Genomic DNA, 16,173 nt, shown 5'->3' on the forward strand with positions numbered 1-16,173 from the left:
AGACCCTGGGAACCATCAGGGATACCGTCCGATACTTGAGTCCCATTGACTTGTATTGGGATCGGGTATCGGTATCGGATTAGATCCGATACTTTGCCGGTATCGGCCGGTACTTTCCGATACCGATACTTTCAAGTATCGGACGGTATCGCTCAACACTAGCTGTGATCCTTTTGTCTGAAGTGTCTACCAACCTGTCTCTCAGCCATGTCTACCCATTTGCCTGTCTATCAGCTGTGCCTGCCTGCCAGTCTATCAGCCATGCTCACCAGCTCTCCTCAGATTACGGCACAGTGGTTCCACCTCCCAGTCTATTACAAATATCTCAATATGCCTAAAATTATTCAAACATTGTATAACACTTTCATACATTTGGCACAAATATCAGCTATAAGCAACTGTATAAGAAAAAGAGGAAGATAGCACAAATGAAAGTGCAAACACAGAGTTTTAATAATACATCTTTAATGAAAAAAGTGCCAGAGGACAATTTCAGGTTAGAGATTCTAACCATAGATTCTAACAGTGTTTACTAAGTACCCTATGTTAATTGTTTAATGCACTTGCTTTTTTACTTATTTAGTTTCATTCATTGTCTTTTCTTTGGTTTTATTTATTTCCATGGCCAGTGTGAACATGCTTACATCATGCATGTTTTCAAGTCATACTCCTGCTCAGGTTTATGGCTTTTTTCAATAGCTCAGAAATGGCAATAACGGTGTTACAAACATACTGCCAGACTCTGAGAATTTTCCTGTGGACTGAAGATTCTAGTACTAGTACCAGTATGCAAAAACAAGCTGCAGCCATGTAGGCGGGTCCATACACCATTACCAGGGAATGCTGACTACACTGTGGCCTTGGATTGAGCAGCATGTGTTCATGAATGGACCTATCATGTCCACTGGCTAATAGCTTATGAGAAAAGGGAGGTCACCAAATTAGCAGTTTGCTGTCCCCCTTTAGATGACCAAGATATGAACCAGATCACGGACTTATTAGTGGAATCCAAAAGGGGATTTGGGGTAATCAATGTTGGTTCATCACAAAGCAACTAGCGATATACAGTTGCTTGCAAAAATTTTCAACCCTTGCCATTTTTCATGTTTTGCTACCTCACAACCTGGAGTTTTACTGTTTTTCCTAGTTTGCATCTGTTCATGATAAGAACATGGCTACAACTGTGAACATTTGCTTTTCTTTTTCTGTGAAGCAAACAACAAATTGGACAAAATAACTGAAAACTTCAGTATGCATAACTAATCACCCCTCTAAGGTCAGTATTTTGTAGAGCAATTACAGCTGAAAATCACTGTGGATAAGTCTCTATGAGCTTTGCACATCTTGACAATGGGATTTTTGCCCATTCCTCAAAGCAAAACCGCTCTAGCTCTTTCAAGTTAGATGGATTCTGCTGGTGAACAGCAATCTTCAAGTCTGGCTACAGATTCTCAATTGGATTATTGTCTGGGCTTTGACTAGGCCACTCCAAAACATTTACAAGTTTCCCCTTAATCCACTTGAGTTTTGCTTTAGCAGTATGCTTTGGGTCATTGCCTTTTTGAAAGGTGAACCTCTATCCTAGTCTCCAATCACTGACAAATTGAAATAGGTTTTGCTGAAGAATATGCCTGTATTTCACACTATCCACCTTCCCTTTGACTCAGAAAATTTTTCCCAGTCTCTGTTGCCTAAAAACATCCATATTGCATGATGCTGCCACCACCATGTTTCACTGTGGGGAAGGTGTTTTCGTGATGACGGACAGTGTTGGTTTTGCACCAGACATAGAGTTTATCTTGAGATCAAAATTTAACTTTTTAGAAACTTTCTTAGCAAAGCACCTTCTTTGATACATTTAGGAAGTCTCCTACGTGTGTTTTGGCAAACTCAGAATGAGCCTTACATTTTTTGTGTGTAAGAAAAGGATTTTTTCTGCCCTTTCTTCCATACAGGCCACCACTATAGAGTGTAGGGCTTATTTTGGTTGTATGGACAGATACTCCAGTCTAAGCTTGGGAATTCTGCAGCTTCTTCAGGGATATCTTTGGTGCTGCCTCTCTGATTAATGCCCTTCTTGCCCGGGCTGAGAGGTTTGGTGGCTCTGTCTTGGCAGGTTTGTTGTGGTACCCTGTTCTTTCCATTTGATGATAATGGATTTGATGGTGCTCCAGGGGATCATCGAAGATTGTGATTTTTTTTTTTTAGAACCCAACCCTGACATGTGATTCCCAACAACCTTGTCCCTCACTTGTTTGGAGATCTCCTTGTCTTCATTGTGTTGTTTTTTTAGTGATGCCTTTTGCTTAATTGTTTTTCAGTCTCTGTGGCCTTTTAGAAAAAGGTGTGTATATACTGTGTAAGGCTGCAGTAGCATTATACGCAGTGAAGAAGCAGTGACCCACAAATTCAAACACAAAAGTCTCTTTTAATGTGTTTCTTATCAGCATTAAAGTCCAATTCACATAAATGCATATAACTTCAGTGGATATTATCAGTGACCAGTTTACTCAGGTTCAAAGCAATACATATCACATGGCTTTAGATTTGCGGTCCCTAGACAGGCCAGACTTCCCTTGTCCAGTTTCCCTGGGTGACCGCACGCCATCTCACAGTCTCTATACGTCTCCATACACACAGCCTCACATGTTGCAGACACTACACACGCCAGCCCTCCTCTGACTAGTTCTCGTGGATGTCCTGCATTGCTGTATCACAGTCTCTTTACAGACTCTTTACTCACACAGTCGTACACAGTTCAGGATATCCTCTGGATCGCAGCCGGGCACCATATCCACCTGTTTGCAATCATTGCACATGCTAGTCCTCTTTTGGGCACAGGACATCCACCTCCGGGCACAGTACTTTCCACATCTGACTCCTTCGGGCACAGGACATCCACCTCTGGGCACAGGACTGTCCACATCCGAGACCAGTACCATGGATGACTTGCATCTCTGTATATACTGCGGGTGCCAGGCTATTCAGCTGTCCTGGGTGCTGGCTCTGCTGGCCTGTGCCTCCATGCACTCTGCAGATCAGCACACACCAGACTGACACTGACATGCACCTCGCACACCTGACACGACACCCGACACACCCATACCCCTTACTGCAGGGTTTTTAAACACACACAAACCTGTGGCCTTCAGCCACATGGAAAACCCGGACCGGAAATCCGTAACTCTCATGCACACCTATGGACTTCATCCGTCTGCATGCACATTCTGGGGAGAACAAACAGCGCCCCCTAGCTGTATCAGAGGCCACAGCCTCACAACTGACAGATCAAGTTACACGTAGATTTCACACAGGTGGACTCCCTTTCACTAAGTATGTGACTTATAAAGGTAATTGCTTGCACCAGAAATGTTAACGTTAACAATACAATAATTAAAGCACAATAAGACGACCCTGCTTGTGAGAGCTTACAATCTACAATGAGATGGCGAGATATAAACTACAGGAGCTTATTTACAATGATGTATTTACAATGATGGTCCAGCCATCTTCAGGGGGTGGGGGATAGAGGGAGATAGTGAATGAGCTACACACGTGCCCTTACACATAAAATGACTTTTATTAGGGAATGTGATAGGCTGCTCTGAACAAATATGTTTTGAGGGCGCACCTAAAACTATGCAAATTGTGAATGGTCCAAATTTCTTGGGGTAGTGCATTCCAGAGGATTGGCACAGCTCGGGAGAAGTCTTGGAGATTGCGTGGGAGGTACGGATTAGTGCAGAGGTTAGTCGAAAGTCATTTACAGAGCGCAGCGATCGGCTAGGCCGATAGACAGAAATAAAGGAGGAGATGTAAGGGGGTGCTGCACTGTTGAGAGCTTTGTGGGTGAGAATAAGTACTTTGAATTGAATCCTATAATGAATGGGCAGCCAGTGTAATGACTGGCGAAGAGCGGATGCATCTGAATACCGATTAGCCAGGTAGATTACCCTGGCTGCTGCATTAAGGATAGACTGGAGAGTGGAAAGTCAAGTGAGGGGGAGGCCAATTAATAGAGCATTACAGGAGTCCAGGTGGGAGTGTATCAGGGCAACAGTGAGGGGTATTGCTGTTTCCATGTTGAGAAAAGGATGAATTCTAGAGATGTTCTTTAGGTGTAAGTGGCACAAGCAGGCAAGAGATTGTGTATGGGAAGTGAAGGAGATATTGGTGTCAAACATAACACCCAGACAGCATGCCTGCTGCCGGGGTGTTATTATGGTTCCACCCACGGAGAGGAAAATGTCAGATTTAGGGAGGTTAGTAGATGGTGTGAGCAGAAGAATTTCAGTGTTGGGGAGGTTGAGTTTCAGATAGAGGGCGGACATGATGTCGGAGACTGCAGACAGACAGTCACTTGTGTTCTGTAGTACAGCGGGAGTAAGGTCAGGGGATAACGTATATAGTTGTGTGTCTTCGGCATAAAGATAAAATCTTGTGATTGTCTGTCCAATTAAGGCCCTGTAGAGAGAGAAGAGAAGTGGGCCAAGGACTGAGCCCTGAAGTATACCCCGACAGTGAGAGAAAGAGGGGATGAGGAGGAGCCAACGAATGATACCTTGAAGGAGCAGTCAGAAAGAGAGGAAGAGAACCAGGAGAGAGCAGTGTCTTTAATACCTAGTGACTGGAGCCTAGAGAATAGGAGATTGTGGTCAACAGTGTCAAAAGCTGCAGAGGTTGAGAAGAATGAGCAGAGAGTGGTCACCATTACACTTTGCTGAAGGTAATTGGTCACTTTGATGAGTGCAGTTTCTGTCAAGTGTAGGGGTGGAAGCTGGACTGTGAAGGGTCTAGGAGTGAGTGAGTGGAGAGGTAATGGGTAAGCTGGGAGTAGACCAGGCGCTCCAAGAGTTTAGAGATGAAGGGGAGGTTGGAGACTGGTCTGTAGTTATTTGTGCAGGATGGTTAGAGAGAGGGCTTCTTTAATAATGGAGTAATGATAGAGTATTTGAAGGAGGATAGGAAGATGAGGGAGGAGAGGAAGAGATTAAAGATTGTAGTTAGGTGTGTTGTGATGACTGGAGAAAGCAACTGGAGGAGGTGTGAGGGAATGAGATCGGTCATGCATGTAGTTGGACAAAAAGAAGAGAGGAGCCTGGAGACTTCTTCTTCTGTGATGGGATCAAATGTAGAGAGTGAGCCAGGGGAAATGCAGGGAGGGATGAGAGTCACAGCACTTAGTGGCTGGGAGCGGATTTCCTGTCGGATATTATCTATTTTCTCTATAAAGTGGGAGGCCAGATGATCAGCACAAATGTCTGTGATAGGGGCTTGTGCTTTTGGCCTGAGGAGGGAGTGAAAGGTGTCAAAATGTTTCTTGGGGTTGTTGGATAGTGAGGAGATAAGGGTGGTGTAGTATTTCTGTTTGGCAAGGTGAAGGACAGAGTTATAGGTTCTTAACAAATTTGAAGTGGATGAAGTGATTGATTTATAAAAATCAATGGTACAAAAGGGTTAGGGGTCGAGTTCCCGCCTCTGCACAGGTGGAATCTCGGGCCATCTCCGCTGCGGTCTCCCATTCTTCTCCTGCCGCAGTGGAGCCTGCTCAGCCAAGACGTCGGTCCCAGCATCTTGCGCAGTCCCACTCTGTACAAAGAGTTAAAGCTGCTTTTCCTGCTTCTGCCATTGAAGTCAGTGCTGGGCAGCGGCGAGCAGACGCTTCTGGGACTAAGTCCTGCTTTTCTCATTCTGAGCATGCCCTGAGTAAGATCTCTCAGTGGGGATCGAGGGTCACATGGTCAGATACTGCAGCTAAGTCCATTGGTCCTTTCAGGAAGGTCCTGTAGGTGCTAGGACTAAGTCCTGCTCTGCACACACTGAGCATGCCCAGGGCAAGATCTCTCAGTGGAGATCTAGGGTCACATGCTCAGGTATGGCAGTCTCTCATTGGTCCTTCTAGGAAGGTCTTTTACTTGCTGCAGCTATATAAGGCTCGCATGGCCGCACGGCCATGCGCTAGTATCAAATCTATTATGTGCATGCGCCAGTGTGGTCACATTTATGTGTGTTCAGGGACTCGGCTGAAAAAAGCCCCTAGAATGGCGGCACCTCCGGCGAGGAGATTGTATGTTTGCGTTACCACAGACTGCCTTCTGCTCAGCAGTTAGCTGTGAACTCCTGTGGGGTTAACAGGGCACAGCGTCTTGTTTCCGTGCGACTCTGTGAAGTAACAGAGTTCGCTTAAACTGCCATATAGTGCCGTCATTTGCTAGCAGCAGGTTCCTCCTGCACGGTGGACCCCGGGCTGCGAACGCACCAAAAAAAACATCTATATTTAATCAGTGCGTTCCGCTAGCCCTAACACAAAAGTGTAAAACCATAGATGTGTGTAGACTGTGGATGCGGTCTGAACCCTACTCCATGTTTATTTTTAATCAATTTAATAAATGGCATCTTTTATTGGATGAGGGCTAGATACTTCTCTTCTACATTATTTGAGACCGACTGCCTGGTTTATTCCATGCACTGCCTGTCTTATTTGACTGCTGATTTTGTCTCATAAAAAAATGAGCTCAAATTGCATTATTATTTTTGTTTTATGTAAATGCATTTTAAATTTTACCCTTTTCAAAACTGCTAAATAATAATTGAAGCATTTCCTTAAAGATAGGGGAAAAAGGAGCACTTACACCTGTACTCATGCTATCTGAGCTGAAGAAATTTAGATCAGAAACCGAGGACTCTTTTATAATTTAGGAAAAACAAATTTAGGAAAAATTAAGGAAAATAAAATTAAGAAATTCCAATGAGACCAACATAATTTTGACACAAAGAGAGTGCACAGATGGAAGAAATTGTCACCAGAAATAATGCTAATAACCTGCAGATATGCAGTTAAGCTGCAGGTTAACAGCACTATTATGCTGCCCAGCGCCGAATGCAGCAGGCTGAAAATTATCTTTATTCTCCCAGCCAGCATTCGATATTCAGTCATAAGGGTGGGGTGGCGCCGGTTCAGTCACTGGTCTGTGTATACAGAACGGCCGCTTTAAGCACACCCCCATCCCTGACTGACACTGGCTCTACATTGAGGTCAGCTGTCAGTCAGGGCCGGAGCATGGTTACAGAGGATGCTTTGAATTCTCAGAATGGTGACTGAACCAGCACTAGCGCCACCCCTTATGACTGAAGCCGCATGCTGGCTGGGAGAATAAAGATAATTTTCTCTCAAATGCATTCAGCTGTGTGCAGGCACCAGGCAGCATAACACAGTTAACCAGAAGATTATGCGCATATCTGCAGGTTAACAGCATTATTTTTGGTGACAGATTCCTTTTAACTTATGCCAAGGGGAGAGGACCTCCTCCACTTCATCTGTGGCATCCACAGATACTGAATTTAGTGTTACTTCAGGTTCTTTAAGTGGACTGTTTACCAGGCATTGTAAACGCAAATAAAATAATCATAAAGAGTAGAGGTGGACAAACCCGAACAGTAAAGTTCGGGCATGTTTGGGCATGGACACTGAATATGGACTTTACCAGGAAGTTTGGATTACTCTTCTGGTTCGGCTTCTGCCGAACCCCCGAACTGCAGTAACCTCTGGTGACATCACCACTAGCACAGTGAGGAAAAGTCTCACGGGCAGAGGTGCGTTTACCACAATTCACTGGGAGAAATTTCTCATGCTTCCATGGGAGCTCAGCACCTTACCATGAGACTTTTTTGTACTGTGCTAGCAATGATGTCACTGGATGTCACCGCAGTTCAGAGGCCCAGCTGGGAACACAGCCTCAGTGACTGGCAGTAACCACGCTGACATCACCAATGGCTACTGAGCCTGAGTATGCAGCTGCTCAATCCTCAGTGGTTCTCAGCCTGGAAGGTCACATCTTGGCACTTTCCAGGTTGAAAACTGTTTATCCCCAGACATGGATTATGGCGTCGGACAAAACAAAGTACAGGTGAGGGATACGGTTGTTTTTTATGTTTGCTTTATTACAGGAGATGAGGGCTTCAATGGAATGGACATTAGATGAGTATATCTGTGTTTGCTATTTTTAAATGTAAAAAAGTGTGTTTTTTAATCTATCTATATAATCGTCTAAGAATCACTCCCGTCTGTTTGTCTGTTTGTCTGTCACGGAAATCCCGTCGCTGATTGGCGATGGGCACAGTCCGGCTGCAAATTCGCCCCCTCCCTACTGCTCTCCAGTCAGCGCCCCAATAGCGGTTTAGCAGTTTGTTAAACAGACTGCGTTACACTGCGGCATAACGCGGTGTAACGCAGTCCGTTAACGCTGCTGTTGACCCTGTGTGACCGACCAACTTTTTACTATTGATATTGCCTATGCAGCATCAATAGTAAAAAGATCTAATGTTAAAAATAATAAAAAAATAAAAAATCATTTTATTCTCACCTTCCGGCGCCTTTCCCGCTCCTCGTGATGCTGCGGTCCCAAGAATCCGTTGCGGCAATGACGCGGAGATGACATAGTGGTCTCGTGAGATGATGACGTAGCGGTCTCCAACATCATCACGTGTTATTACTGCAATGCATTCTTGGGACCGGAGTGTCGCGAGGAGCATCGCTAAATGCCTGGGCTGGATCCGGGGGCCGCTGGAAGGTGAGTATATCACTATTTTTTATTTTAATTATTTTTTTAACAGGGATATGGTACCCACATTGCTATGTACTTCGTGGGCTGTGATAGATACTACGTGGGCTGTGTTAGATAATATGTGGGCTGTATTATATACTGCATGGTCTGTGTTATATACTGTGTGGCCTGTGTTATATACTACGTCTCTGTGCTATATACTACATGGGCTGTGCTATATATTATGTGGCTGGGCAATATACTACATGGCTGGGCAATATACTACGTGGCTGTGTTATATTCTACGTGGCTGTGCTATATACTATGTGGCTGTGTTATATACTATGTGGGCTGTGTTATATACTATGTGGCTGCTATATACTACGTGGCTGCAATATAATACATGGCTGTGCTATATACTGCGTGGGCTGTGCTATATACTACTATAAATATTCTAGAATACCCGATGCATTAGAATCGGGCCACCATCTAGTTTCAAATAAAAGACTTTATTCTTGCTTCACGTTTATTTACAATATAATTATAGGATTAGTAATGGAGAGACATCTTATAGACACCACTCCATTACTGAGCCGTGGGCTTGATGTCACCAGACAATACAAAGGTGACATCAATCCCACAAATATGAACCCCACTTGCCACCACTACAGGGCAAGTGGGAAGAGCAGGGCAAAGCACCAGAATTGGCACATCTAATAGATGCACCTTTTCTGGAAAGCAGTGGATTGCTCTTTTAGGCTGGGGGCTATATCAATGGCCACTTACCAGCTTGAGAATTCCAGCCCACAGCTGTTTGCTTTAGCAAGGCTGCTTGACAAAAATTCAGGTGGCCCCATGTTGTTTTTTAAATTATTTATTTAAATAATCTAAAAAACAGCATGGGGACCCCTCTATTCTTGATAACCAACCTAAGCTAAGGGTTGCTACTCCCATCTGTCAGTCAGTTTTGCCTGGCTGCTTATCAATACTACAGGGGAACCTACGCCATTTTTTTTAAATTATGCATTTAGAGGCCAGTGCTATTGAATTATTTCCATCAGCCGCCACCTGCTCTTTTTGTTATTAGTGGAGTTTCACCGCATGTCATAGCACAGCATCGTGAGGGCTTGCTGTTCTCTGTTATGAAAGCAGTACAGGAGAGAGTGCATGCCTTGCTGGTCTGTGATGTGCTGTGAAACTGTGCCTACTGTTGTGAACTCTATTTTTAGGCTCCCTCTAGTGGTCACAAGCGGTACTGTGTAGTGTTGTCTTTCTGCAGGTTGGCTGCATCAGCTGGTTCGTTATCCTGGTTGGTTTCCTATTTAGCTCACCTGCATACTCAGTTCCTTGCCTGCTATCAATGTATTCAGTGCTCTTCAGATTCCTTGTGATTACCTTGCTCCCAGCCTCTCCAAGACAAGCTAAGTTTTTGTCCGTTCATTTTTTGATTATCAGCATTCATTATGTTTCTTGTCCAGCTTGCTAAGATGTGATCTCCTCGCTTGCTGGTTGCTCTAGGGGACTGAGTTTCTCCCCCCACACCGTTAGTTGGTGCGGGGGTTCTTGAAATCTCAGTGTGGATATTTTGTAAGGGTTTTTACTGACCGCACAGACCCCTTTACTATTTTCTGCTATCTAGTATTAGTGGGCCTCATTTGCTGAATCTGTTTTCACCCCTGTGTATGTGCCTTCCTCTTACCTCACCGTTATTATTTGTTGGGGGCTTCTATATCTTTGGGGATTATTTCTCTGGAGGCAAGAGAGGTCTTTCTTTCTCTCTAGGGGTAGTTAGTTCCTCAGGCTGGCTCGATACGTCTAGGATTTTTAGGCACGTTCACCGGCTACTTCTAGTGTGTTTGGATAGGTTCAGATTTGCGGTCAGTCCAGTTTGCCACCTCCCTAGAGCTTGTCCTATGTTTGTTACTTAGCTGGAGTAATTCGTGATCCTCAACCACTAAGGATCATAACAGTATAGCAGGACAAAAAAGTGTTTAATGCATCGCAGAAGTGGGATAAAAAGAAGACCTGAGTACATTTTTTTTTTCCCTCCCGCTTTTCCTTTGCTGCAGTCTGTTTAGCTTCTTTCATCCCCTTGAACTCTGGGTGGTTTTGAGCTCAGCTGCAGACATGAATGTTCTAGTGTGGATCATCTTGCTGCACGGGTGCAAAGTATTCAGGATTTTGTTATTCAGAGCCCTATGTCAGAACCAAAGATACCCATTCCTGAGTTGTTTTCTGGAGATAGATCTAGGTTTCAGAATTTAAAGAATAATTGTAAGTTATTTCTGTCTCTGAGACCTCGTTCCTCTGGTGATTCCGCTCAGCAAGTTAAAATTGTTATCTCCTTGTTGCGTGGCGACCCTCAAGATTGGGCCTTCTCTCTGGCGCCAGGAGATCCTGCATTGCTTAATGTAGATGCATTTTTTCTGGCTCTTGGACTGCTTTATGAGGAGCCTGATCTTGAGAATCAGGCAGAAAAAGCGTTGCTGGCTATCTCTCAAGGTCAGGATGAAGCAGAGGTGTATTGTCAAAAATTTCGGAAATGGTCGGTGCTTACTCAATGGAATGAGTGTGCCCTGGCTGCAAATTTCAGAGAAGGTCTTTCTGAGGCCGTTAAGAATGTTATGGTGGGGTTTCCCACCCCTACAAGTCTGAGTGATTCTATGGCTTTAGCCATTCAGGTTGATCGGCGTTTGCGGGAGCGCAAATCTGCTCATCCTTTGGCGGTATTTTCTGAACAGAGACCTGAGTCTATGCAATGTGACCGAACTCTGACCAGAATTGAGCGACAAAATCATAGACGTCAAAATGGGTTGTGCTTTTACTGTGGTGATTCTACTCATGTTATCTCAGCATGCTCTAAACGTTTAAAAAAAATCGCTAAACCTGTCACCATTGGTACGATACAGCCTAAATTTATTTTGTCTGTTACTTTGATTTGTTCTTTGTCGTCCTACCCGGTTATGGCTTTTGTGGATTCGGGTGCTGCCCTGAATCTGATGGATTTGTCGATTGCCAGGCGCTGTGGTTTTGTCCTGGAGCCTTTGGAATTTCCTATTCCTCTGAGGGGAATTGATGCTACGCCATTGGCTGAGAATAAGCCTCAGTATTGGATGCAAATGACCATGTGCATGACTCCCGTACATCAGGAGGTGATTCGCTTTCTTGTTTTGCATAATTTGCATGATGTTGTTGTTTTGGGTCTGCCATGGCTGCAGACTCATAATCCAGTTTTATATTGGAAAGCTATGTTTGTGTCAAGTTGGGGTTGTCAGGGAATTCATGGCGATACTCCGTTTGTGTCTATTGCTACTTCCACTCCTTCTGAGGTCCCTGAGTTTTTGTCTGACTACCAGGATGTATTTGATGAGCCCAGGTCCAGTGCCCTGCCCCCTCATAGGGATTGTGACTGTGCTATAAATTTAATTCCTGGTAGTAAATTCCCTAAGGGACGACTTTTTAATTTGTCTATACCAGAGCATGCCACGATGCGGAATTATATAAAGGAGTCTTTGGAGAAGGGACATATTCGCCCATCCTCTTCCCCTCTTGGTGCAGGATTTTTTTTTGTGGCCAAGAAGGACGGTTCTTTGAGACCTTGTATAGATTATCGTCTTCTGAATAAAATCACAGTCATATTTCAGTATCCTTTGCCACTATTGTCTGATTTGTTTGCTCGGATTAAGGGGGCCAGTTGGTTCACTAAGATAGATCTCCGTGGTGCGTATAACCTTGTGCGCATTAAGCAGGGAGATGAATGGAAAACAGCATTTAATACGCCCGAAGGCCATTTTGAGTACTTGGTGATGCCTTTTGGACTCTATAATGCTCCTTCTGTGTTTCAGTCCTTCATGCATGACATCTTCCGAGAATATCTGGATAAATTTATGATTGTTTATCTGGATGACATTTTGGTCTTTTCTGATGATTGGGAGTCCCATGTGAAGTAGGTCAGGATGGTGTTTCAGGTCCTGCGTGCTAATGCTTTATTTGTGAAGGGCTCAAAATGCCTCTTCGGAGTACAGAAGGTCTCCTTTTTGGGTTTTATTTTTTCTCCTTCTACTGTGGAGATGGACCCAGTCAAGGTCCAGGCTATTCATGACTGGACTCAGCCTACGTCTGTTAAGAGTCTTCAGAAGTTCTTGGGTTTTGCTAATTTTTACCGTCGTTTCATAGCTAATTTTTCTAGCGTGGTTAAACCTTTGACGGATTTGACCAAGAAGGGTTCTGATGTGACTAATTGGTCTCCTGCGGCCGTGGAGGCCTTTCAGGAACTGAAGCACCGGTTTTCTTCAGCTCCAGTCTTATGTCAACCAGATGTCTCTCTCCCCTTCCAGGTCGAGGTTGATGCTTCTGAGATTGGAACAGGGGCTGTTTTGTCGCAGAGAAGCTCTGATGGCTCTGTGATGAAGCCATGTGCTTTCTTTTCAAGAAAGTTTTCGCCTGCCGAGCGGAATTATGATGTTGGTAATCGGGAGTTGTTGGCTATGAAGTGGGCATTTGAGGAGTGGCGACATTGGCTCGAAGGAGCTAAACATCGTGTGGTGGTCTTGACTGATCACAAAAACCTGATTTACCTCGAATCTGCCAAGCGCCTGAATCCTAGACAGGCTCGTTGGTCGCTGTTTTTCTCCCGTTTCAACTTCGTGGTCTCATACCTGCCTGGTTCGAAGAACGTGAAGGCTGATGCACTTTCTAGGAGTTTTGTGCCTGACTCTCCGGGAGTTTCTGAGCCGGCTGGTATTCTCAGAGAGGGAGTGATTTTGTCTGCCATTTCCCCAGATTTGCGACGAGTGCTGCAGAAATTTCAGGCGGATAGACCTGACCGTTGTCCACCAGAGAGACTGTTTGTCCCGGATAGATGGACCAGCAGAGTTATTTCCGAGGTTCATTCTTCGGTGTTGGCGGGTCATCCTGGGATTTTTGGTACCAGAGATTTGGTGGCTAGGTCCTTCTGGTGGCCTTCCTTGTCGCGGGATGTGCGTTCCTTTGTGCAGTCTTGTGGGATTTGTGCTTGGGCTAAGCCTTGCTGTTCTCGTGCCAGCGGTTTGCTTTTGCCTTTGCCTGTCCCGAAAAGGCCTTGGACGCACATTTCCATGGATTTTATTTCGGATCTTCCAGTATCTCAGAAAATTTCTGTCATCTGGGTGGTGTGTGATCGTTTTTCCAAGATGGTCCATTTGGTGCCCTTGCCTAAGTTGCCTTCCTCCTCCGATTTGGTTCCTCTATTTTTTCAGAATGTGGTTCGCTTGCATGGCATTCCTGAAAATATTGTGTCTGATAGAGGATCCCAGTTTGTGTCCAGGTTTTGGCGGACTTTTTGTGCTAAGATGGGCATTGATTTATCTTTTTCGTCGGCCTTCCATCCTCAGACTAATGGCCAAACCGAGCGAACTAATCAGACTTTGGAAACTTATTTGAGATGTTTTGTTTCTGCTGATCAGGATGATTGGGTGACTTTTTTGCCATTGGCCGAGTTTGCCCTTAATAATCGGGCTAGTTCTGCTACTTTAGTTTCGCCTTTTTTCTGCAATTCTGGTTTCCATCCTCGTTTTTCCTCGGGTCAGGTTGAGTCTTCTGACTGTCCTGGGGTGGATTCTGTGGTGGATAGGTTGCAGCAGATTTGGAACCATGTGGTGGACAATTTGAGGTTGTCACAGGAGAAGGCTCAGCGCTTTGCCAACCGCCGCCGCGGTGTGGGTCCCCGACTTCGTGTTGGGGATTTGGTGTGGCTGTCTTCTCGGTATGTTCCTATGAAGGTCTCCTCTCCTAAATTCAAGCCTCGATTCATCGGTCCTTATAAGATCTTGGAAATCCTTAACCCGGTGTCTTTTCGTTTGGATCTCCCAGCATCGTTTGCCATTCATAATGTGTTCCATAGGTCTTTGTTGCGGAGGTATGTGGTACCTGTGGTTCCTTCTGTTGAGCCTCCTGCTCCGGTGCTGGTCGAGGGAGAATTGGAGTACGTGGTGGAGAAGATTTTGGATTCTCGTATCTCTAGACGGAGGCTTCAGCATTTGGTGAAGTGGAAGGGCTATGGTCAGAAGGATAATTCCTAGGTTGTCGCCTCTGATGTTCATGCGGCCGATTTGGTTCGTTCCTTCCACGCGGCTCATCCTGATCGCCCTGGGGGTTTTGATGAGGGTTCGGTGACCCCTCCTCAAGGGGGGGTACTGTTGTGAACTCTATTTTTAGGCTCCCTCTAGTGGTCACAAGCGGTACTGTGTAGTGTTGTCTTTCTGCAGGTTGGCTGCATCAGCTGGTTCGTTATCCTGGTTGGTTTCCTATTTAGCTCACCTGCATACTCAGTTCCTTGCCTGCTATCAATGTATTCAGTGCTCTTCAGATTTCTTGTGATTACCTTGCTCCCAGCCTCTCCAAGACAAGCTAAGTTTTTGTCCGTTCATTTTTTGATTATCAGCATTCATTATGTTTCTTGTCCAGCTTGCTAAGATGTGATCTCCTCGCTTGCTGGTTGCTCTAGGGGACTGAGTTTCTCCCCCCACACCGTTAGTTGGTGCGGGGGTTCTTGAAATCTCAGTGTGGATATTTTGTAAGGGTTTTTACTGACCGCACAGACCCCTTTACTATTTTCTGCTATCTAGTATTAGTGGGCCTCATTTGCTGAATCTGTTTTCACCCCTGTGTATGTGCCTTCCTCTTACCTCACCGTTATTATTTGTTGGGGGCTTCTATATCTTTGGGGATTATTTCTCTGGAGGCAAGAGAGGTCTTTCTTTCTCTCTAGGGGTAGTTAGTTCCTCAGGCTGGCTCGAGACATCTAGGATTTTTAGGCACGTTCACCGGCTACTTCTAGTGTGTTTGGATAGGTTCAGATTTGCGGTCAGTCCAGTTTGCCACCTCCCTAGAGCTTGTCCTATGTTTGTTACTTAGCTGGAGTAATTTGTGATCCTCAACCACTAAGGATCATAACAGCCTACAGCCCAGTCTCTCAGGGGGACAGGGCCATTCCTTGGTGATGCCAAGTCAGCTTCCAATTCTGCAAATTATCGTGACATGTGAGGTAGCTGCAGCGGGGTGTCAAGTGATGGAGACTAGTGGACATTATTAGTGCAGCTTACAGGCACATTTGGAAATGCAATGTATTTGAAGTAAGCCTTATTTTCATATCTTAAATCGATCTGCCCACTACACACTGTAGTGGACAACCTCTTTAATTTCGCTTTTACTCACAATTTTTTTTCTTTTTGGCAACCCTTTCTACCTACAGCTACAGGGAATGGTAATGTTGGCTGCTTGTGCACCCTCATATGCCAACCTGTGGTGCTGTGAGAGAAATTTTTACATACAACCCCATACCTCTCTCTGACAAAGTTCTGTCCTAAAATCGTTACATAGATGATATTATCATTCTTTGGCAGGGATCTGTGGATGTATTATGAATATTTATTTCCATCTCAATACTAACAACCTGAATCTGAAACTGACTTACAAAACATGAAGGTTTGATATCTTCCTGAATGTGGATGACTGGGGTTTAATTCGAACCGATTTATTTGTGAAGTGTCACAGCTCCCGGGTATTAATGCTGCGGGGAGAGCTGCATACAGCAGCAACAGAGCTGAACTAAATGTCGGGTTCTAACCTGGTCACAAACAGGACCTTAGCC

Source organism: Ranitomeya variabilis, chromosome 4 (assembly GCF_051348905.1).
Source record: "Ranitomeya variabilis isolate aRanVar5 chromosome 4, aRanVar5.hap1, whole genome shotgun sequence".
Lineage (NCBI taxonomy): Eukaryota > Metazoa > Chordata > Amphibia > Anura > Dendrobatidae > Ranitomeya > Ranitomeya variabilis.